Genomic DNA, 25,344 nt, shown 5'->3' with positions numbered 1-25,344 from the left:
GGAGTTTAAGAATGGGAGAGTAAGCAAGTGCCAGTGAACAAAATCTCATTGTAGATAGAGCTTTCTTCATTCATTCACGTACAATTCAACACTTACAGGAACACAATTATAGGAATTTTCTCACTTTGTATTAGAAACTCACAGATGTAAGACCAAACATTTTTATGCATGATGCTTTCCTGCATCGTGCACCAAAAAAAAAGAGAAACCTGCAGGATCTGAAGACTCCTTTATTCTTTGATCCTAAAAGAAGGTTTTTTGCAACCATCAAAGAAATACTATATAATTATAAGTGTAGGACAATAAAATGAGGGGGAAAAAAAGAATCCGTAGATATTCCCTATCTCAATTGCAACAAATAACATTTCCTTAGACCATCTGTTCCTCTTTAGGTATAAAAGCTTCTAAAACAGATTAGGATATTAAACAACCATCCTGCAGAAAAGTTTCCTGTTGCTAAGAAACAGGAAGTAAAATCATACAGCCAAGGTCAGCTATTACTGAATTGATTCAGGCTGATAACATTTTTGACCCAAATTGACATATTTCCTAAGGAATCAAATATACTGTTTGTTTAGGTTGGACTGTTTCCATATTCTGCTTAGATTTTTTATATTTGCATGGAGTAAAAGTATAATGGTGTTCAGTGAACAGTGACAGCAAAGCCGCTTTGCTAGGCAAATCAGCAGGGAATTAGAGTACATGTTCTTGAGGAGTTCAAAAATCCATCACATTTTGTATAACCTTTCATTTCTGACAGCTTTGTCATTACACAGACTTTAGTTCTAGGTTTAAGTCAAAGGTCAGGGCTTCTAACACACCACTTCTTTCAACAGGCAAATTAAAGACAAGAGTTTCACTTCTACCACCATGAAATAAGGCATTATTCTCTTGCTACTCCCAACTCATTGATTCAGCTGCACTCCCCCTTAAAAATTAAGAAATCCAAACCATCTCTATACAAATTAAATCCAAAAATGTATTATTATAGTGAAATTACTGCACAGCCTCCAGTTGTGCAACTTCAAAAAGAGCACACAGAGCAAGCCACAAGTTTGCTACATCAACATGTAGGAAAAGACATCTTAAAAAACACTGAGAAGCCCAGCGTCATTATCCACGAAGTTTAATGAATTATGATTTTTTTTTTTCCAAAAAGTCAAAACAAAATGCCATCATTACTTCAAAGGCTTCCAAGAGAACAAGATGAGGGAAGTTTGGAGGTTTGTTTTAAAAGTATTGGTCTTCCCTAGCAAAGCAGTCGGGACACATGGAAGCAATCAGGTACTCTGCTGCTTCTCCTTCTACCCTCCCTACAGGTGTGCATAGCTCTTACCAAGTAACACATCCAAGAATTTCCCTCCCCACCTTCACTCTCGGTAATTAATTACACTACATACAAGGCCCTGGAAAGCAACATGGTTCCAAACACAAAAAGTACTATGTTACAGTCTACTGAACATAAAAAAAAGATCCAAACAAAACATGTAAACTGCAGTACATCCTACAAACAACCCAAACAGAACTGCTAGGCAGTTAAGCCAGTCTGTTCCCTAAGCAGTGTTTCCCACTGGTGTGCCGCGTACGCTCCTGCGTACACCGAATGTAACGCGCGCTCAAGCACTGAACCATAACTGTTTACCTTGATGCCTACATTTCTCAGCCTGAAAAGGCAGTTCCCAAAATTACAGCACATACCACAAAGATATTCTTCTGGCTCTTGCAAAATACATCTTGCTTACCTGGCTCGTACCTGCCATAACTGCCTGAACTCTATAAAAATAGTTTCTTCTTGCTGCCTCCTATCTGTTCTCTGCATTTTTTACTTATTATCTCCCCTGAAGGTAACAGCAGTGATAACACACCTTTTAAGAAAAAAAAGGAACCCGACAGTGATAATGCCACACATCAGTGCTGAAACAGCCAAGGATAAAAAAGGTCAAACTGCCTTCTGCACTCCCAAGGTTTCTTAATGACATCAAAAGATGCTGGTACCTTTAAAGATCCTGTACATCCATTCAAAAATGCTTGTATTAAAATTAATATTTCTTAATTTACTATTATTGATAATGTTGAGATACATGTATGTGAAAAAAATAAAAATATTTATATTAAAAAGAAATTGTCTAAGTAATATGTGGAGTTTAGTCATAAACACTGTCCAGTCTTTTTCCTTCCCCTCTGACCCATTATTCTTCTTTTATGGTTTAAATTTTAGCACTCTGGTGATACAGAAGATTTTTCTAAATTGTAAATTAGTTCAAGATGTTTCTTCCTTTGACACCTTCTAACATTACCAACAGTTCTCACGTTGACAATGAAACTGAAGGCTGTTCCAGTCTATAACTGGACAGTGGTTTCATCTCAGCATGAAACTGGTAATAGGGGAAGTTACTGCAGCAAAAATCTACATCAGATTTTATAAAAATCTACATCAGATCTTGAAAATATCCCACTCATGCTCATCCTTCCAGAGATTTCATTCCCTCCCAATCCCAAACTCCCCTACACACAAGTGACACATCTGTCCAAGTGGTCTTGCCAGGATCACCTGTACATGAAAAAAAGGACAGGAGGCACCAGCCTCACTATTGGAGGACTGCCTTTGTTCTGTTGGAGTTTCTAGGTTTCTTCTCAGATGGCAACAATAAACTACAGACCTACATAGCTTCTAAGGGCCATTGTGAGGTACTCTTCACACCAGAACCTTACTTACCTCAGTCACCATAAACCTTAAGCTAGGCTGTTTTTATTAATTTGTTGGGCAGGTAGGAGAAGTATTAGCACACATAATAAGTTTTCACTGACAAATTATCAGCTCTTTCAGAGAGCAGGCATCCTGGTCTTGACATAAGCACTTCTCAGTCTTACTCCTGACAATGGTGCCCCCTGAGCTGCATTCTTGAAGAGCTGATCTTCATTATCACAGGCCTTTCTTTTAACCCTTTGCTGTTTCTGGCGGTTAAAGACATGATTTCTACTTCATTCATACCAACCCTAATATTTCTACTACAGCTCTCCAGAAAAGATTAACAAAATTAAGCCAAGTCATCAACAGCTGCAATTGTCATTCCTGGCAATCCCAGCAAAGAAGCCAAAAGCTGATGAGTATCAAAAGTATCTGGACAATGCTCTCAGGTACATGGTGTGATTCTTGGGGGTGTCCTGTGCAGGTTTGTTTAAATTCTGTTTTCTAAATGTCCATCAGCACAGACCATTCCCCATTATCCAGTAAATCATAGGTTTTCGTCTTTCATAATGACAAGGTACCATACGGGAAGGTTTCCAAGGGATAATTAAATACCAACATACAGTATCTTTATGGATAACAGCTTACATTTTTCTTCATAAAGGAAAATTTTTCTTCATAATACTTTTACTTCCTGCCTTTACAGCATTTGTCTCCTCTGTCTTGGTTTTGGCCATGGACCAGGGAGCACACCATGTGCTCAGAACTTTCCACAATACCAAGACAGAGATGCAGGTACTGAATCCTCCTTAGTAAAGAAAATGGTTTTGGCATCTGTGCAACAACTGTTTATCAACAGCACATACTTCCAACAGCTAAGAGGCTTCACACTTAATGCTCTCCACTGAGAACTCAAGTTCTCAACAAATACAATTCTCTACTATACAGTACATAACTAACAAAATTAGGAAAGAGGACTTACTATGAAGGAAGACGTTTTCCAAGCTAAAGTAATTGGAGAAAGATGAAAAAGAAAATGAAGGCACAAGTAGGTAAGTCTCAATGAACATCAAATTGATTCCAAAATCCTCTCATAAGCAAATAAATGCTGATGTGCAGAAAGCAGATTAGACCACTTCCAGTCAGGCCTTTCAAAAAAGTTTTAAGTTAACCATTTGTAATTACTTTCTTTACAAGGTATGATGTCAATCAAACAATTTCCAACCTAAACACAGAAGGCATTCTTTTTGTTACAGAACATTCCCTAATGGGAATCAAGCAATATTTCCAGGCTGAAATGCTCACAATTGTCAGATGTTTTGCGCCCTGAAATGGCCTCTGTCATTTCCAAGTATTTGCAGTACCTGGCGGTTCTGCAATCCTTATAACATTTGTCACAGGACAAACACAAAGCCCCAGCTTAAAATGTGGACTGAAAGCCAGAGAAAATGGCTTGATTTATAACAGTCTAAATATTATGCCAAAAATAAGCAGTCACTTAGCTCAACTTTAACACTGTCAAAACCAAATCCTGCTTAACACTGTAATAATGAGAGCTGTGGCAGAATATTCACTTTCTAGCATCACAAAGTTCAAGACAGGAAACATTCAAATCATGTCCTGTAAGAAGTGAGGTGCTTGTGCCTGTTTATTCCAGACTCAAAGCTGAGGTAGGTGTTTGTCTGGTGAGGATGCTACCTTTCTCTACCAAGAGAAAGCGTAACCACTTACAGCACTGACTGAGACGGTACACTCCTGTGGAGTATGACACCCTTGCCCCATTTGTTACCTACCATCCTAGAACTCCTGTTATACATGGTACTGACATAGTAGTTGTATGACAGAAGGGATAACTGTCACCTAATTGAAAAAAAAAACAGAAAACATGTTCTTCATTGCTTCAGCATCAAAAAAAATGGTCCACCATGAAAAAGACCAACCCTCCCAGGTCTGGTTGAGAACAACTACTTTCATTTTGACCGGGGGGGGGGGGAATATCCATGATAACAACCAAAATGGCTAGTACAAGTAAAGATAATTTGTAGGTTTGTTTGTAATCCCACACCTGCTACTTAACAGTAGATTTGTCAAGAGTGTATATCTGGATATTTAATTCTTTGGATTCATTCAACTCATATGACTATTCAGATTTTGAGGCTCCTCTGCAGTCTTCTCACTGTCTGTCTGTCTGAGGAGGTGAACTTCCAAAGAAATGGGTATGTGCTGTAGAAAAGCTGTGGAGACAGCATTGACTTGTAACTCCATGTATCTCATCTCATTCTAGACAGAAGCACAGAGGATAGGCTATGCCCCTGTCACAGACTGAACAAACTTGATAACCATTTAAAATGCAAAAATGGAAGTGTAGCAACTGTGTTTGACAAGGAACCCTCACCCCTGCAAGGCAAAATGTTGCATTTAATTGCTATCTGATTTTATACTTGAAAGATGCATATTTTTCACTCAGATAAAGTCCTTGTTGGAACAGATATAGTCACAAATATTTTTATATGCCTGTCTACTCCTAGATTTCTACAGCTAGGAGAAAAATTCCAGCAGTTAAACCAGTGATATTTCTGATCACAGCAATGGCTGAGGTTTACTTCAGTTTCACACATGCCTCTCCATTACACAAAAGACATCTGCATAGACAAGTGCACCCAAACTGCTCCAGAACCAGTGCTAGCTGTGCTTCATCTAATCAGGCTTGTGAAAAAGAACCAACAATTAAATCATGCTTCCAGTAACAGAGCATCATATAGCTTCTGGATTTAAGGCAGAGCACGGGCAGCTCTGAACATGGGGAGGAGGGCAATGTGTTAAACTAGCCAGGTATTAAAATAAGGCAGAGAACTGAAAGATTTGACCTTGTTAAGAGAATGCACTCTTGGATGTTAAAACTCTAAACTGCATTTCTTCACCAGTTTCTCTTCCTCTTCTCCTCCCTACCTCCATTCTTCTTTTTTCTCTGCAAGCCTTATGATTCATCAAGTTTTTCTGAGGACTGTTTGTTGTTTGGTTGAGGGTTTTTAAGTCTTAGAAGAATTAATGGGATGAGAAAACAGCTTTCTGGGAGCTCTACCCAGGATGCTTCCTTGCCCGTGAATAACTAACTGGTTTTGAAAACAGCATTGCTCTATTTCAGTTGTTGAGCAGGTGGTCCCTTAAATCTTAAAAGTTATGTCTGTTAGTTAAGTGTTCATGTAAATATTTCATTAAGCTTCCTGGCTTATAATAAGCATCGCTTAACACTATTTTATGCAACACACGCTGCAGAAATCATCCTACCAAGGGGAGAAAAAAGATGCATGAGATGTGAATAATTGCAGTTGGGATGGGGAAGAGGGGTTGGCAATATCAAAGGGAAAAAAGAACATGAATTCTAAATTAAATGTGCCTTATTAGGGAAGATACATCTTGTTTCATCTCATAGCCTAGGCAAATAAGCTCACATTATCCCTATATTATCTTTCCTATAATCTTATTCAATTATTTTCAAAAATTTCCCTTAAATTACTTTACAAGTAGCTTAAGAAAGTCCAGGATATGCTTTTCCACAACAACTTACTATAAATTAAATTATTTCTATAACATACTTTGTCATCACAAAAAAATATTAATCTCTTTGTGTTGCAAAGCAATAAAGATAAAAGGTCTTAACCATGAGCAACTTTTAGCTATTGAGATGTTAACATTCACTCCATTTGAATTTCTGTGAAGCTGAGGGATCCAGGTTCACTGCTGCTCTCCCAGAATACTACCACTTAAACACTACCAGAAGTTGGCTACTTTCTCTGTCAATTTTGCAAGCCATCATCTGTTTTATTTCCTGGCATTCCCCCCTTGGCAAGTGATTTAAATCATCCCAAAATGCAAATAGCACACAGGATATTAATTACACTTTGAACAGTATTTCTATTTCCATTTTTATTTTTTTAGCATTGAGAAAGGAAACCTTTCCCTCAGAATTCTAATGACCATGTTCTCAGATGTCTCTTATTTTATTTGTTCTTTCATGAAACAGAAACTATCATATTATTAGCATAAAAAGCAGCATGGCCTGTCACAATTCTTACAAGGTTGTCAGCACAGAAGAGTGGCCTTGCAGTAACAAAGTTTTCTACACTTCAACAGTATTATTGTAGAGATGGTGAGGCAAAAAGCTGTAATTTAGAGATCCAAAATAGGCTTCAATTCTTATTTAACTAAAGGTGAAATGGAAAAGTAATGTCTGGAGGAAAAAAAAAATCTGGTTTTTCTGTTTACAGTAAAGCATCTGCATTCTCTCTGAGCATTAGAAGTAACACAGCAAGGACTGTGATGCTTGTACACGGAACTGCAGCCACTGTAAAGCAGGAAGCACCATGATGGAACTGCACAGCCAACACAGCAGCAAAGCATGGACAAACTTCCAGCTCTGGAATGACTGCTCCAAGGGAATAACAGCAGAACTCATACAGCTGCAGTCTTGCACAGAGCACAGCAGCACAGAGTAAAGGAGAAAGGGAGCTGGAGTAAGCTTTGCACTACTCCCCAGCAATATTTAAATAGGAAGATATGTCTGGGGCTAAATGATTACAGGCCAGAGCAGAATTCTCTTTTTGAACCTGCTAAACCAAAAGGTACTTATTGTAATATAGCATTATTTCCTGAATAATACTGAATGTTACCAAACATAGACAGGACACCTGGCTCAGAAATATTTCCAGACTCTAGCAGGCAGAGCTGGTACAGTCTCCAGAGCAAGCAAAAACTAAAAGGCCTTTGGCTTCAGAAGCAATCATCCAATTCTTCTATAGATTAGTTCCTGATTTCCAGATTGGGCAGAAAAGGAGAGAACGACACCACAAAAATATACATCTTCAAATAAATAAATAAATAAATAAAATCTAGAAAAATAGAAAATATTAATAAAAAGAAATAAAATCTTATAAAAATCTAGCTCCAGCTTCAAACAGGATCTATGTGGGTAAGAAAGCCATAAGCCATGTAAGTCATATCTCCAGGGTAACATTTAGCTGCCTAACTACAAAAAAAACTTTCCCCCATTGTGCATTCAGCATACAGGTTAGAGCTTACAGATAAAAATGTCATATATCTCTGATTTATCCCCAGCCCATCAGAATTTTGAGCAACGGTTCTACAGAAAGAGGACAGAAAAGTATGGGAAAAGGTATTATATGCAGCTGTAATACATACATACACCAAAGAAACTGCAGAGTAACTGGGGTCTGCTGTAATAGCCAAAGCAGGGAACAGTGCCAAGTGATCAAGAACTCAAATCAAATGGACATTTTGTCTACACTGCTGTCACACTAGCACCTCAGCCTGGCTTCAGCTGGGCACACTTGCCTGTCTGCCTTCACATCTCAAATCACAGAGGCAGTGTTTTTCTTAACTAGCTCCTTGTCATCCTCTCTCATTAGTATCCTCATCTGATTCACATCCTACCAGATTAATTCTTATTTGATTTCTCAGCACATCACTTTTCTAGCATAGACTCTGACTATCACCTCCCCATTGCACAGTCTGACTTCTCAGGTTTCAAGCATTCATCTCTTTGGGTTTGTTCCCTTCCATATAATTTTCTCTTCCTTGTTTTGCTTCCTCAGGACTTTTACTTCCAAGCAGCTTTCTCTCCCAGAGCGCCTGGGCAGCAGGCAGTGTCAGTTTGGTTGCTCACACCCTCATCTCCCACAGCCTGAATGACTCACATTTGTGATTTCAGAGTAATCCTCTTTTGGGCCAGCCATTAAATGTTACAGAAGCTTCAGCCAATAAAGTCTAAGTCTTCCTAGCACAAGAACAGGTGTTTTTGAGGTCTACTATTTTCCACAAACAAATAAATCTTATGAGGAAGGGGAGAAAATCATTCCTTGGACAAGAATCAATCTATTTTATTTCGAGGCCCTTATACTGAAGCATCAGAGTCTGTGAGTTTGCAAAAGCATTTGACAGCTATCTTCTGCCTGCCAGCTCAGCTCTCTAACCTTGCTGAAACCTTCAAAAATTTCTACTCAAAAGGCTGGCAGACATCACAGAGGGAGTTTAAAGCCCAGTAAAGGTGTAAGTAACAATGACCAATGTCATATATCAAGACGAGCTTCTTTAAATAGATTATTAGAGTAAAAGAAGGGTATTCATAATTTATCACACCACACTCTTCAACTATCATTTCAACTATCTATTTCAGAAGTTTTACCCAAGAAAATTCCTTTCTAGCTTTTTTAGCAATTTAAAATTTCCACATGTTGAAATCACCTGCATAGGGAAAATGCCACTACATCTAAATTGTTTTCACTTTGTTGTAGTTGTTGAAACTGGTTGCTTCTGTTTGAAAAACCTTTCTCCATACCACCATGGAGAGAGACAGACAACTGCTGTCAAATATACTTTTATGATATGGGTGCATTCACTTTTTTTGAACATTGTTTTAGGAAAACAACTACAGGAAGTAGTGTCCATGCTCCACGAATTTAGTTTCTTGCTCTGACAGGCATCTTATTATCTTTATGGAACCTTCTTCAGAAGTCTCCTAGATGTTATTTCAATGCAGTAAGATATGGCTTGATAAAAAATTCCTTCAATTGGGAGGTTATTCTATTGATTAGAGACCCTACTCCAATCTCTAGAATTTATACACATGGTTATTTGCTCTCCTATCAGCATTATTACACTGATAGGAGAGCACATTCCAGGTAATACTTTCCTTGTGATTATCCCCACACATTTACAGAGTACTCACTCTATAAAATTCATCCTGCCAAAGAAGTCAAGCTTCAAAATAATGACATGATGCAAGTCAAAAAAGGTTGACAGTGTATTTTGTTTCTTAAAAACAAAATTTATCTTATTTAGAGTTTAGTGATGAAAACAGCTATATAAGCACAGCTGAGGCAAAGGGGCCTTTGATCTGTCACATTTCCTTATAGTACCACACTCCTTGGTAAACTCCTAATACCCTTTTCTAATATTCTTTTACCATTATGCACAGAAATATCCCTTCCTATAAAAGCAGTTTAAGAACTTGATTAACACTGACGTCAAAACCATAATCCTGCAGTTCCTTGGATTAGTTTTTGCCCCTTTAAAGAAAAAAGCACAATTCCCTCGTAATGCCTAATTAGTTAGACACCTCACTTCACAGCCAGTCTGCATTCGAGCTCCATGTTAATTTCCATTTCCATTCTTCTATTCCTCTTCCTGTGGGCAACGGGAATCACTTGGTGCAAAACGTGGCACTCAGTTAAGGTTTTAGACAAACCTAGACCTTTAGTGTTTCCCATTCCCACTCTTGGAAACACCTCTGATGAACTTTGTGCTCCTGTCCCCAATATTCTTTGCAGGGTTTAACTAAGCTTGCCAGTTCCTCTGTGCAGAGGCCTGCCTTCAGTCCTAAGGCACTGAAAAATCCTGTTGCAATGAGGAACACAATCATTCTTTCATGAATTCAAGGGTATCTTAATGGCAGCTTTTCAGAACACACATATATTTAATCGTGGTTCAAAAAGAAGTAATTATAGTATAGACTTTAGAAGTCATCTAAGCTCTGAAAGGCATATACAGGAATGCTGGTGGCAATTCTGGGGAAAAAAAATTAGTTCTATTCCATTAGGTACAGGATCACCACAGGCAATCAAAAGCACTCCCTCAGATTTGTTTTGTACCATTACCTGGATTCCTCACAGATGTTTAAGTAGTGTTGTAACCTGTGTTGTAGCTTATTGCTACTGACTTGTCCTTTAGCTGAACAATATACCCTTTCAAGCTTTAAACCAAAAATTTAACTTGACTAGATTTCAGAGGTCATACATTATATTTAGCATTCCACAGCATAAAGCCAAACAAGGAGGAAAGAAGCATGTGCTTTATAACAATCACATATTTTTCATTCCTATATATTATTTAACAAAGAATTTTCATCCCAATTTTACTCTTTAAAATTTCCATAGCAAATGAAGATGGTTCAATATAGTTAAGACTATATGATAAAAGCTCATTTGCACCCAACAACGGAGCACAGAGAGACAGTGGCAAGTGGGGAAGCACAAATTACACTTTGCCCACCCTCTTCCAGGCCCACCACAAGAGCAATCAGCCCATTAAGGGGTTCTCTCAATGAGGCCAGAGGACCACAGGGCTGCAGAATGGCACAAATTAGGGGACAGAAAAGTATGGAAAAAGGCAGGGACACAAATTAAGGGATTTGAAGGAAGGAGGGAGGCCCCATCCAGACTCTTCTCAGGGTAGTCCCAAGGAGGACCTCAGTCAGACTGTTCAGTTTTGAAACCCATCACAAGTGCTCACAGATGTGGGACACACTACGGCATGTAAGGGAGGGGCATCTGGGGATAGCACAGGACTTGCTATGAGATGTTTATACAAGAAACCAAAAGCAGGAATGGATTTAAAGGATTTGGGAAAGAGCAAGCATGAGGTAATAGAGGAGTAAGTGGATAAAAAGGGCCAGTTGCATGCAAATATTCTGGTGTTGGTTCAACTGCGGTTGTGCACTGCCTGACCAGCTTAGTCTGTCCTATATGCTTATTAAACCCTTTCCAGCTCTTTTCTGGGTGAGTGGCTCTGCTCATTCTGCATATGTGCACAGGGGTGTGAGTGCAGCAACTTCTGCCTGCCAACCAGCAGAGAGACTGGGGTGAGTGACTGAAGGTGCCAGCCTGAGCTGGGCCATCCATGGGAGCAGCTGTGTACAGGGCAGCACGTGGAGCAGGCGTGGGAGCACATCCCCTGTGTCCGTGTACTGGGAGAGTGTGCTCTGCCTGGCCGCTGGCTAGAACTGGGGCATGGACCTGGGGCAGCCTCACCTCTCTCAGCCCGCAGAACCAGCCTGGCATTGTCCCTTAGCAAAAGGGAAAAAAAGAGTTTTGAAAATTTCAACGCAACATGTTTAAAACAAAATTTCCTGTTCCACACACAGTGATCGTCATCCTTCATTCAATATCTTGATTCTACTCCTTTCTCCACTCTGGTCATTTCACCTACTTATATCAATCTGCTCTTACCTAAAATATTTTCTCTCCTCCTTTTCACTTCTACCCCATACCATCACAGATTTTAGCAGCTGGTTTTCCTTTAGCTTGCTTAGATCTTTAAACCTTACCTCCATCTTCCCCTCCACAAGTTTTTTTTACCCTTCCTCTTTAAATTCCTCAACCACCCTTTCAGTAGGGATAAAATCTGCTCCTTGCACATTCTCTTCAGCATTCTTTCTGCTTGCCAAAACTCCTTCTGTGTAACACTGCCTTCCACTCTCTTTCAAAGAAAAACACATGCATTTGAAGTCCTCTTGTTCATAGTTAAATAAAACACAGCTATTTTCAAACACTTACAAACTGAACAGGGTTTGCATTAGGCTTTTTCACAGGAGGACAGAATAGAATCAGCAGACTATTACTACGAATGCTGCTCGAAAGGCACAAAAAAAAAGGAAAAAAGTTACTCACAAAGTGGAAGTGACTGTTCATGTAAGAAACTTACCAAGAAAACACTCAGTTTATCTATATCCTGTTTCCTCCTCCTCTCTGTGAGGTTGCAGAAGAACAGAAAATGACAGAATTGAATTTCTCAGGTTTTGCTCTACCTTAAGTTGCCCACCTTACCAACTTCAGCATTTCCTTATAAAATTTCAGAGTTGAATTCAGTTCTTCACTCTAGCAGGACTTTATCAAAGAGCTTTTATCTTTTTGATGCATTTTGCCTCCAGTGAACACTCAGTCCCTTCCTCCCAGCTCCACAGAGTACCGCATCCCACCACCTGTGGAAACCAGCATTTGAGAAACTTTTGGAGGTAGCATTAATTTGGCCTTTTTGCAGGTATGTCACCTTCCAGCCAACACCTCATATCATCTGTTAGGACTTCCACTAACCTAAGGCACTGATGTTACTGTTTGATTTTTAAGGAGGTATTACACAAACAAGGAAATTTCACAGTAAACACTTTCAATCCTCTAGAGTTATGTTTATCAACTTTATGGGAAACCCATACCCATCAGCTGGCTCTTTAATGGCCATTTACCCACACAGAGAGCCAGCACAGACAAGGACAATTTGATACTGTCATCACATAAATAAATTTTCTACAGGACACTGAAATTATTAGTAATCACCAGAGAAACAACTCAGTAGCATCAGCTGACCTGTGCTTGACTGCACTTGGCAGAGAGACCTTAAATAGGTCACACCAGTGTGAGGAGACAGTGGACACCTTTTGAAGTCAGTACTCAGAAGCTGTGCTTTAGGTTTCTCTCCAAAGAAGCAGCACAGACCCTCTGAGCCTAAAGCAGCCATGAGGTAAAGTAGCACATTTATCACCACAGGCCAGGAGAGCAATGTGCCTGCATTCATAGATTACACAGCAAGGACTGATGCCAAATTCATGTACTAGAAGTGTTGAAATACAAGGTCGTCCCTTGGGAAGCATGATCATCCCTTTCTGATGATGACCCAAGACCAGGGAAGAATGATTAGATTTCATCCTGTTACACACTGCTTTGTGTTAGCATGCAGAACTTCCACTCCTCAGCCACCTCTGAGTGAGGGTTTTTCCTCCTTTACTCCAGTCAATGGCTGCCTCTGTACTCAGCCAACCCCAAAAATCAGAGATCTGGAGCTCAGCCCATGTCCTTTTGCTACAGAAAAAAGTACCAACTCACAGTTTCCAGCAATACACCAGGATTAAAGCTGCTTTCCATGTTATTCTTCCAGTCTCCTTCCATCACACTTATTAAGTCCTACAATGTCTTACACCAAACAAAACTTTGACCACACAAAATATCCTGAGTTGGAAGGGACCCATCAGGATGATCGAGTCCAACTTCTGTCTGTGCATAGGACACCCCAAGAGTCACACTGTGCACCTAACAGCCCTGGCAGGCATGGGGCTGTGACTGCTTTCCTGGGAAGCCTATGCCAGTGACCAACCACCATCTGGGTGAAAACATTGTCTCCTAATTCGTTGTCATCTTATCACAGGGTGGATGGTTTATTGAAGAAACAGGAAAGCAGATTCAGGATTGCTAGTGATAAATACGCTAATTAGTGTGGGGGGGGGGGAAGAGAATCCAATTGTTGTCATCTTATCGCAGGGGTTCCATACTGTTGTCTCCTATCACAAAAGTTTCATACCTTCTTGGTGTTTTCTCATGGGCTCCTCCTCAGAGCAGACTCTTTCTTTACAAAGCAGCCATTGACTCCAGTTCCCCTCTCAACCAGCCACCCCACTCTTTTATAGCACCCTTCTTCTCATTGGTTACAGCTGTGGCCTGTTAAAGTCAGGCCTGTTCCTAATCTTTGATAATTGGCCCAGCTGCAACTCCTTAGGGGTGAGATTACTTTCTACACTATCTTTATTTTCTTATATTCTATCCCCCTATACTAATATCCAACCTAAACCTCCTCTGACATAGCTGTAAGCCATTCCTCCAGGTCTCTGTCACCAAAGAGAAGAGACCAATGCCTGACCCTCACTCTACTTCCTATAATAAGGAAGTTTTAGAAAGCATGTATCACATGCACATCCTGTCCTGGCAGAATATAGCTCCAAAAGTTCACTTCCCCACTGACTAGAAATCTTATGCTAGTCCCTATTTTATTACTACCTTATGTCATGCCAAAATTTTGTCCCATAGGTTAGGTATGTGTTTAACTTGGTTCATGTTAGATCAGTTTAACTTCTGAAGCAAGTTATTAATAACTGGCTTCCGCTTTGAACTTTTCCTCCATGCTAAACAAGTCCCTTGGTTCCTTGGTTCCTTAACATCACTGGTACTTTTTTTTTTTTCCACATGGAAAAGACTTCAGAGAAGACAACCTTGGGGAAGGGAGAGAGAAAACTATCTTCTATGAGAAGTCATCAAGCCATCACAGCGTCAAGTCCACTCCATGGAGGCCAAGGAAGCTGCTCCCACGACAGCAAAGATGGCCTGGCCTTCCCTCATTGTGCTTTTGTTTGGAATGTCTTCTCTGCTTTAGAGAGCCAACAGGCAGAAACTGGAAAACTGGGATTAGTGAGCTGCTGACGTCAAAAGCACTTTCACTCAATGACCCAGCATAACCAAAGGAACTCTGACAGGCACAGAAGCTGCCCCCTGAATTTCCTCAGTGGCAGACCTAACCACATAATGCCACAAGGATTACATTTCTACAAGCTCCTGCAGAACTTGGTGCCATTTCCCTTCTGCAGTGGGTCCCCCCTAGAGCTGTACAACACACCATGAAGTAAAAAAAAAATAACATAACACAAGGAAGCAGTTAATTGTAATACTTCTAAAGATGTGAAAAAAATAGAGAAACTGTTCCTATAAGAAAACCAGAAAGCCTTACAGGAAATCAGCCAGTGACCACTACCTTGTTTAAAGAACTTCATTTAGCAATGAAGATAAACAGGCAAGGACAAATGTTGTTCCAAATGGCAAAAGAAACAAGCCTCTGGTTTTCAGACTGGGAAACTCTCCTGCTGAATAGCTCAGAAGTAATTAAACTTCTCAGTGTTCTAAAGTAGTCTTTGAAGTACACTGCCCATTAGTTTGCTACAATCAAATTGAACATAATATTTTTGCAGAAACCACATTTGACATTTAAATTTGTCTACCTAAAAGTCAACTTGGAGGTACAAATGGACCAAACTTGGATTTCAGTTGCTGGTGGGCAACTGTAGAAACGTTGCCAGTACATCAAATCATTCTTGACCTTCCAGACTTAAGTTATGTATTTTACTCTACTGAATTCTGAGGGTTTGGACTACCATTGTTTGTCAACAAAGCACAACCATGCTGCTACCAATGAAACAAAGTCAACTTGATATCATGCAGTTTGCCTTTGCAAAAATGCACTCAGTTGTGACTAAGATGAAGTTCTACCTCACCCCAAAGCATAAAGGGCTCAGCCAAGCCAGTACAGGGTAGCAGCTAACAAGCTGAGGTTTCCCACTGTGCTGTACCTCCCACCACCGCCCCACAGCAGGCATGCTCACATGCCAGAGAGACAGGTAGAGAGATGGGTCAGTTCTGGAAGTCATTCTAGTGAAGAAATCTGGTAATGGACAAGCAAACTTAATGGGACAAAATCTAGGCAGGAACATTAGAACTCTTTCTAAACATGACGTACTAGAAAAGCTTTCAACCCACCTTGAAAGCCACACTCCTCATGAAAAAACATTCATTTTATAAGATTATAAAAGAGCCATAAATATATTATCATCTTCGCTGCAAAATTAGAAACTTTGTTTTTCAATAGTCACCTAGTCTGAAATTACCTGTACAGCCATCCACAGCTCAGCACTGTGAAAGCCTCTCACAATACAGAACAAGACTTATCTTGTACACCTGTCCTAAAACCAAGAGGACAGCACTGTGGCAGTACAATCACCCCAAGCACCTTTAGGGCCTCTGCATGCCAAAAATCATTCCATAGAAGAAAAGTTATAAGCTGTATGGAAATACCCAAAGGAGCAGTGAAATTACACTGAATAATGCAGTATTATCAAACTATTTCTAAATTATGAAACTCTAATCTATGAGATTGAAGTTTCAGTGTATGCCTGGTTGCCAATGAATTTGGGGGGGGGCGGGGGGCAAAGGCATTGAACCATCAAAATAGCACAGAAAAAAACTTAGCTTACTACTCATTACTGCTTTAACTGTATCATTAAGTCTACTTTTTAAATAGGTGTTTATCCCTCTTTCCTGAAGAATCTGATAAAAATTGCTGTAATATCACACACTTCCCTGGAACAAAATCCTCTTTTCAATTACCAATGAATTGGAAACATACTACCCAGCAGAAGAGAGATCTTTTTTTCTGGCTTGTGATCACTCTGTTCACTTCAAAGAAATGCACCTCATTAACCCTGATAATTAACAAGGTTATTCTCATCACATTAAAGGTTTAAGTTCCTCTATTAAGTCATTATTTGAATTTGCACTGCTATTAAGATGATGAGACTGTTCTGGATTTAATTTCATATAACAAGATGTTTCTCTTTACAGATCCTAACTTTTTTTTCAAGTCAAAGCATATAATTTCATTGTCTTGTATGCTATGCTGAATCACAGAATGAGTTAGGTTAGAATGATATGCATCCTCTAGTTGCAACCCCATGCCATGGGCAGGGACACAACCAGCACATCTACTGGATTAAGAAATGTATTACATACATACAAAAAAACTCCAAACAAAATCAAAACTGAAAAACTAGAAGGGGTAAGGCAGCAAAGCAAACAGGCAGCAAAAATAGCAAACAGGCACCTGGCAGCAGCATGGCTGTGGCAGCAGAAACCAGGGAGAACTGAAAAGGGAGAAGAGAACCAAAATTACAAGGAGATGCATATGGCTTGGGAAAAGACTACCAGCAGACAAATCTACTCCTAGCTGTAAGACTCCACAGACTAAAGGACACTTCCAATTCCCATGATGTCCGTCACCATGGCAGAGGGTTTTAAACTACATGATCCATAAGATCCCTTCCAACCCAAATCCCTCCATGATTCCATACTTCCATGTAACAACACATGTTTGGGGCATTTTGCTCTTTAGATTTTTTGCTCTGTCAGTGTCTAGTCAGTGAAGTCTTCTAAAAATCTATTAAATGCTTTAAATTTTGCACATAGGTGTTCCTAGTAAGGAAACTAGCTTTGCCCACAAGAGAAAAGCCAACTGTCTAAGTCAGGCAGTTATTCTGAGAATATTAAAAATTGCAGCAGCTACATATCAACATCCCACATCAAATATAAAAACACAGATGATGGTTCACCTCATTATCACTGCTGGCATCATATTAGTTCATGTGCTCTGTTGTTAACAAACATATGGAAAATCATAATATGGAAAATTTGGTCACAATTACTTAGAGATTTGACTACATATGTTCCAATGGCAGCATACCTGACACCAGGGCAGTCAAGCATCTTGAATGCAAATATCTAGTGATGGCCAACTAACACCAAAGATTTTGCAAACGGGTTTTTTTGCACAGAATTCAGTCTCTATGGAATAATAATAACAGCAATATCCTTTAAATGTCAGAAGAGACAAGAAAACTTTCTGTCATAACACAAGTATTATCACAGTGCTGACTTGGCCAAATACCAAAAGCAAACAAGTTCATAAAGTCAAGGTCAGCTGTCAGTCCATAGGAGAGTTCTGAGCACTGCAAGTTTGCCTCATCCATGCACCTTAAAAGGGTGTCATTCATTTAGCTTTGCATTTTCCAGAACTTCATTTTTTATACTTTAAAGCACCTATTACTAAATCTTGTCACAAGTGCTTAGCAGTGTACAACAAACATTAAACTCTTCCCTTAAAGAGTGTCAAGAATGCTGTGAAATATTCAGAACAAAGACACTGTAAGTCTTATCAGCATAACAACTCCCTCAGGAATTACTAATTTGCAAATTTTGCAAACCCCTAACAGGGTTTTAAAATGTTCTCTAAAATATAGCAGGGTACCCATGTATGAGCCATAGATTGACCCTTTTTTTAAGTCAAAGGCTAGTAACTGTTCTTCAGCACAATGAAGTCTGAAGTATACACATGAGATTAATAGAGGACATAATGGAGGATGATATTTAACCACCATGACAGCTTTATGTAAGTTTGGATGAGACTTTTGGTCAATAATATTCGACAGCAGCAGAGCTCTCACCATCACAGGAATCACCAAACAGAGCCCTGTAGATGGTTGGAGCACTGAGAAATCCACCCGAGGGTCCACAGGTTATCCACATCTTTGTTAGTAAACACATTCGAGTTTTCCTTCTCAAATTGTGATTTTCCCATTGAAACCAACGACCCTTAAACAACATGTGAGTTTCATTGCCATTAGTTAGTTTATTTCCTCGCTCTAATACAAGATAAACATAATCATCCCCCACATCCTACAGAATCAGGAACAGAACCCCAAACAGAAGTGTTTGTTTTTCAACATGAAGTACAAAGAGCTTAAAATTACTCATTTTCCCCTTTTTTTAAAACAAACACTGAAAATTACCAGAATAGCTTTGGCATTGCTTTAATCAGTTTAAACTTAAAGACGGGAACTCTAATTAAAATCGGGAACTCTAGCTGTAAGAAACAGCTAATTAGCTCCCAACTTTTTAATGAAGTGCTGTGGCAGAGTACATATTAGCTGATCAGTATTAAAAAGGAAATGCTTTGCAAGATAAGCTCATTCTCTCAGGTAGTACATCAGTTTGTCTACTTACTTCAGCCCATGCACAGTCAGAGGGATTTAAGAAAACACACAACAATAACTATCAGATTTACACATCTCCATAAGATAAATGAATAAGATAAATGAACTTTGCAGGATTTAGAATTGCGAAGGAGCAGCACGAGGCAGTTCACTACTTTTCTGCTAGGCAATGAAGACAATTTAAATTCCATTAAAGCATAAGATTGTGCTTCCTTCTTCTCAATTCGTTCCTGACCACAACTTGCAAATACAAGAAAGAAGAAGACGGGGAAGAAGTGAGAGAAGGCATTTGACGCTTGTGCTGGACAAAATGCATGGGATAGACGAAAAGTGAGAACGGCCAGATGAGGAGGAGCCTTGTCCAGATAGTCTAAGCAAGATATGCCGACAGCGGTGGGAACCTGAACAACTCCGTACATATTTCCACAGCTTTTACTGTCTCGTTTTGCAAGAGCTGGTACTTCTATCCACCTTCCCACACACAGAGCATCACCTAAACAAGAAATTACTTAAAAACACGACTACAAACAAAGACCAAGTTCGCCTGCGCTCCCACGCCAGGGTTTTCTAACCTGGGCTCCCCTCTTGCCGCGACATGCCACACTTACTCGGAAATCCCTGATCGTTAAAGCGACATTTAGGGTGGTGCCAAGTGAAGGAGGGTGTGAAATCGCCCCTGAGAGACCGGGCTAGCCGGGGCTGCTGCTGTCCAAGCGCCAGCCCCACGGAGCTGCCGGGAACCTTCCCCCAGTGTCCGCAGCCGGCACCGGCCGAGGGGACGGCGGCAGCAGCGCCGTCTCCCGCGATGCGCTTCTCCCGCGAAAAACCCCGAAACAACAAGAACGAACAAAAAAAAAATCAACAAACAAACCAAACGAACAACCAAACCAAATCCATCGAAAAAAAAAAAAGAAATTATTTAAAAAAAAAAAAGGGCAGCACCCGTCCCCGCCGGGACCCCGCAGGTGCGGAGCCGCCCCCGCTCTCACCGGTGTCGGGGCGAGCCCGGGTGCCGCAGGGAGCCAGCCGCCTGCCGGCCCGGCGGCTCCGGCCGCGCCCCCCGCCCCATCCCGCGCCCGCCCGGCGCGGCACGGCCGCCGCGACACGCCCCCGGCACGCCCCATGACGTCACCCCCGGGGCCACGCCCCCGCGCGGACAGCGGCCGTGCCGCGGCTCCGGTACCGCTCAGGTCCCGCGCCGGCCCCGGTGGAACCGCAGCAGAACCGCAGCGAAACCGCAGCGTGCGGGGCAGCCGCCCCGTCAGAGCGGGCCACGCCGGAGCATCCGCCCCCTCCCCTCCGCTCCTCTCCCCCGCTCGCTGCTTTTCCTTAAAAACCAGTTTGTTGGGAGTATAGAAACGGCGCGTGGAAGCCCCGGGCGAGGGGAGGCAAGGGGCTTATTTGCGTGTTTATTTCTCTGTACATTAAAAAGCTCTCCCTTCCCCTGGGAGAGCTGTGCAGAAATGGCATTTCTCAGCCTTTGGTTCAGCGCGGAGAATGGGGCGGGGGACGGGAGGGGGCACACGACATGTATCGCCATTGCTTAGAATCCAATTCTAGCCCTGATTCTTATTTCACGTTTGAAAAGTCTGAGTTTGAACGTGTCAGCTTAATAAACCGAGGTGCTGAGGCAGTGGTCCAGAGAGGGGTTGTCAAAATAAAACAAAATGAAACAATCAGCATAGACCAAATTTCCGCAATAGATCTGGCTATTTACCTATCTTGATACAGGCTTCATCACTAGAATAAACCATTCCAGGTTGATTTAAATAATGCCTCATTGTCTTAGGAGACAGAAAGAGCAGAAAGAGGACACAAAGACTTTTTTTTTTTTTTTTACTAGTTGTACTCAATTGACACATCAAATTAAAGAAAACCTCTGAGCTGCAGTGTGGAGGGAGTGGTAGTACAAGCCTCAGGCTTCTCCAGACAAACCCACTGTAAAGATTGAAGACCATCAAGTTTTTCCGTAAGGGCAAGTGTCTAAACAAGCATCACCTTCACTGTGATCAAAACATTAAGCAGATACCTCTGTGTTATGGAGCTCACTCAAGCAGATTAAACTACTTTTTCTCTTTTTCTGGGTCATGATGTATGACCTGCAGATCAAAACGTGAGAGGTTTTCTGAAGTTATATCTGCTTGTTATGTATTTCTTCTTTTCTGATAAATAATTAAAAGGAAAAAAAGCTGCTCAAAATTCTCTCACCTTCCAGCACTAGTTTAAAAATTCTCTTAATTCTCAGCTATACACAGGTACATTCGCTCATTGCAATTTTTATCTTGCCGTATTCATATTTTTTTTTTCTTATTGAGATTTCACCTATTCAGACTTCTAACAGCAATTTCTTTATCCTGAAAATAAAATTGAAAATGGAGGTACAGCAGGCTCAACTGCTGCTGTTTTGCCTCACCATCTTAACACAACTTCATGACTGCTCACCACATCAAAATTACATCCCTTCCTCCCTTTCAAATACAGTATTTGGGTGTTGTTTCTTATTATCTGCAGAATGATTTTTCATAAAACTGGATCATTAAGAACACACATGCAGGAATGAAGACACTCCTTCCACAAATGGCTTCCACCCACCTAGGACCCTGTAGTCCCAGGCAGGGGCATTAGTTTGAAACCTTTGCTCATTGCTCTGCCTGAGTACATTAGTCACCAGGGTCTAGTAAAGGCTACTCATGTCATGGGTCCAGTGGAACACAAAAAAAACACCTCAAACTTACACAGATAATTGATACTGAGTGAATAATGAGGCTGCTACCAACAAAAACCAAGGGGCAGGCTGACATTTGAGCAGTAATGTTTAACTGGAAAGAAGATGTGCGCCAAAGAGAAGACGCACAGTAGGCAATTAATTCAGAGAAGTTAATATAAAAAGATGAGCTCGGTTTGCCACTGCAGAGCAATTTCTTCAGAGTGAATGCCTCAGGAGAGCGGAGCATCAGTCCGTGAGTTGCAATTGCTGCTCCTGTATCACTTAACACCAGTAGAAATACTTGTTTACAGGGCACTGCAGCTTGCTCTAGCAAAATTTTTAGCTTCCTTCACGTCTAAAACACATTAGCAACTCTGTAACTACAGCTGCTGTGATTCCATATGGTTAACACAACCAAGAACCACACACCAGAGTAATTTATTATGACCAAACATGTCTGAGTTCTTTGCCGGGAATATCTGGAATTTTTTCCTTGGACACCAATATGCTTCTATTTGAAGCCAGTCTTTTTAGTGTTTTAAAGAGATATTAAACTTTAGGAAGAGTTTGTGCTGAAGAAGATCTTGACAGTCTATGAGTTCAGAACCATAGAATTTACATACAAGAGTAAACTTATCTGGTTTAATCCTTTCAAATGTCAAAAATTAATATTGTATTTACAAACATTTTCTATGTTTCTCTGAGGACGTGGTAAGCAAAAGAGAAGAAAGAATAAATCATGGTGTGCACATTATTTAAGGCAAAATATACAATTATGGAATTGAAGTAGGAAAAGTTACAATGAGCAGTGAATTACAATTTTTGCAATAGAATTCAAATTTACATAACAATATGCCATTAGCTTTCCCAAAGATAGTAATACATTTGACTCAGATTTTGCAGGCTTGATTCATGAAATGAAAGACAGCAACAAAACCATTCTTCTATTAAAAAATAAACTCCATGGTGTGAAAATAACAAACATCATGGTGAGAGCTGTTGCCATACTCACAGAATGCGGTACACTACCAGGTCACAGCTCAGTAAGATGTGCTCACCAAAAGTGACTCTTCTTTCAGGTATTCCCAAGTCTCCCATCATTAATAAATATATGACTGGTGTGGTGAGCAAGATCAGTTTACTTATTAGAGTGCCAACAAATCTGAATGTTCTATAAATTCATATGTATACCCCCTTCTCCATCTGTCACCAATCACTGGTGTCCTCGCAAAAGTGGCAGGGTCTGAGCTCAGTCTGGAGGAGAGAAAATGAAGGGGAAGCCCTCCAGCAGAGATATGGCAACACTAACTCAAGCCAGCTGCAAAACACAGGGAGTGAAGCAGTTACCCCACAGGCAAAGATTTAGAGTCCTCTTGATTTCCATTTATTCTTGTTTCACTAAGTTGAAAACAGCTATCTTGGTAACCAGGTCCACTTTCCAGGAGAACGTGTCAAAATGAGAAGGAGTGACCTAATGCTTTCTCAGAGCTGACCACACCCTAGTAGTTAGGCTAAAATGAGAAACACAGCTTTTAATCCCTTCAGGCAGAAAAAGGAATTGAAGTTTAACATTTAGATTGGACAAGCATGTTAGTCACAGAGATAACAGATAAAAAGAAAAAGTCATCCTGATGTTTAGTGAATATACAACAACTTTGCAACATCATCATTTTCATTACTTTTCAATTTTTAGAAAAATTTAGAAATTGGCTTTTAGAAAAATAAAGTCTCGTTTCCACTGTAATTACTTTTGCATTAAAGATTTTCTTCAAGATTAAATAAAAAATTTGTCATTTGTTCACGTTGAAGGTTTCACTGGACTTTGGATAAAAGCTAAGCACAGTGAAACAGTGCTAGAAAGCCATATCCCCAAGACCAGAAAAAAAGGTGTTTGTTAAAACCAAAAACCCTCAACCTAGAAGCCAGCCACTTATTCCAGCTTTACTGGATTGCTTGCCTAGCCTGCTGTTTGCCATGCTGACGGTCTTTAAAGCATGAGTTTACATGTATTCAGAAGGAGATCAGAGAGAAGGCAGAAAGGTAAAGCTATTGCACATCCAAATTCATGTCATTTTTCCTGCCACACATTCCCCAACAGAAAAGCATATTGCCCATTGCCTGAGCTCACCATGTTAACAGGGAATGTCCAATTACCTGGATGGTAATATTAAGGCATAACTCCAGTTTCTCACTTTGACCTTGATTACTGATCATCAATGAGCCAGTTTTACTTTGACAAATTATGCAAGTGCTGTCCTCATGTGTGATCACCACCATAGCCCTGTGCCTGAGAGGGATTGATGGGTTTCTTCACAATACTTCTTGGAATTGAGACATCTCTACACAAGGTGTTTTTAATACAAAGAATTAATTAATCATCTTTTTCATAAATAAGCTTTCTAAACGTTATGCATTTTTTTCTATTTCATTCTAACACTAGCTCCTTCCTTTTCCTTCTTCTTGAAACAATACAAACCAGTGCTCATGTTGGTACATGGAATAGTGATACAGTGAGCTCTTAATAGCATCTGGTTTTATTAACTTTGTATAACCCAGACATTTGTTTTCCCTCATTCTACAAATGTCTGCTGAGAGCCTAAGGGCCAAAATGCAAAAAACATTGCTTTGTTGTGAAATAAATCACTTCAAACTGAGGACTAGAGGATATCTGGCTGTAAGGAAATATTTGACGTGTAGTAATTCAAGGTCTGCTCTGAAGAGGACTGAGTCATCTTTGTTGTGCTAATATAAAACCTGTGCCTTATGTAGTTCTATAGGTGAAGGTGTTACCTGCTGAAGTGTCCCTATTAGCAATTTGAAAAGCATTTCAATAAGAAGATACAGTATGAATATTAACTTATTACTGGAACACAGCGTACATAAATCCACATATGTAAGGATTTTCTAACAGGAAAACTGTCTTGGTAATGTAGAATCATGAGCGTGAAATATCACATCTCCTGCTAACTGCCCTCCTCTTTTATCCTTGAAATATCCTGCCTACAAGCGCTGCACTTCAAATTGCCTCTCATACGATTTTAACTCAGACCTACATATCTTCATGTTCAACACATGATGTGAAGATGTTGCACTGGCTCCCCACTAACCAGTGTGTGGAATATCTCTTGCTCATATTTAAGAAGGGATGAGACTTCCTTACCCCTCAGGCTGTTCCTGCTGCCAGTTTGTTCTCTGTTCTCATTCCAGAATTCTCATTACAAATATTACTCCAAGTGTTTTCTTCTCTGAGATTTTACTGCCCGATTGCAAATATAATAGTGTTCTGGTAGCTTGCTCAAGATGACCAATTCTATGAAAACACTGAACATTTCAGCAAAAAGGCATAAAAAAGCTGCCTCCCACCAAAAACAAGTACTAAAATTTATTTTTTAAAAAGAGACCGAACAAAACAATGCTATGAGGTAAGCACACCTTGGTGTGCTGTTTTCCATCTTGGGAACTTTCACTCCATGATACACTTCCTAATGTGTCTTTTCTTCACAAAGAAAATAAACAGCAAATAAAAATGAACAGATTTTTATAAAACTGAAAAAATTAGTTATCCTAACAATCCAGGATGAATGTTCTGTTCCTGAGCAACACTTATGATCTAATAGAAAGGGTAAACTAGGTATTATCAAAGCTACTGGTAAGTGTTTTCATGTCTTGGTTTCTTGGTAAAGTAGATATCAAGTATCCTGTACTGATTTTTGCCCATGGGGTTGTTTCTCCTCTACA

The 25,344-nt window shown here is 40.1% G+C and overlaps 1 protein-coding gene across 1 annotated transcript in view; it reads right to left on the bottom strand.

Moving 5' to 3' along the window:
• MARCHF1 (membrane associated ring-CH-type finger 1) overlaps positions 1-19,939 on the bottom strand; it is a 221,702-nt gene extending 201,763 nt beyond the window's left edge. The window contains exon 1 of the mRNA XM_030946793.1: positions 19,508-19,939. The gene's annotated coding sequence lies outside the window, so the exon portion shown is untranslated. The remainder of the gene's footprint in view (positions 1-19,507) is intronic.
• Positions 19,940-25,344: the final 5,405 nt, after the last annotated feature.

This window comes from Camarhynchus parvulus, chromosome 4, assembly GCF_901933205.1.
Source record: "Camarhynchus parvulus chromosome 4, STF_HiC, whole genome shotgun sequence".
Lineage (NCBI taxonomy): Eukaryota > Metazoa > Chordata > Aves > Passeriformes > Thraupidae > Camarhynchus > Camarhynchus parvulus.
This window is presented reverse-complemented; position numbering and strand designations above follow the sequence as displayed.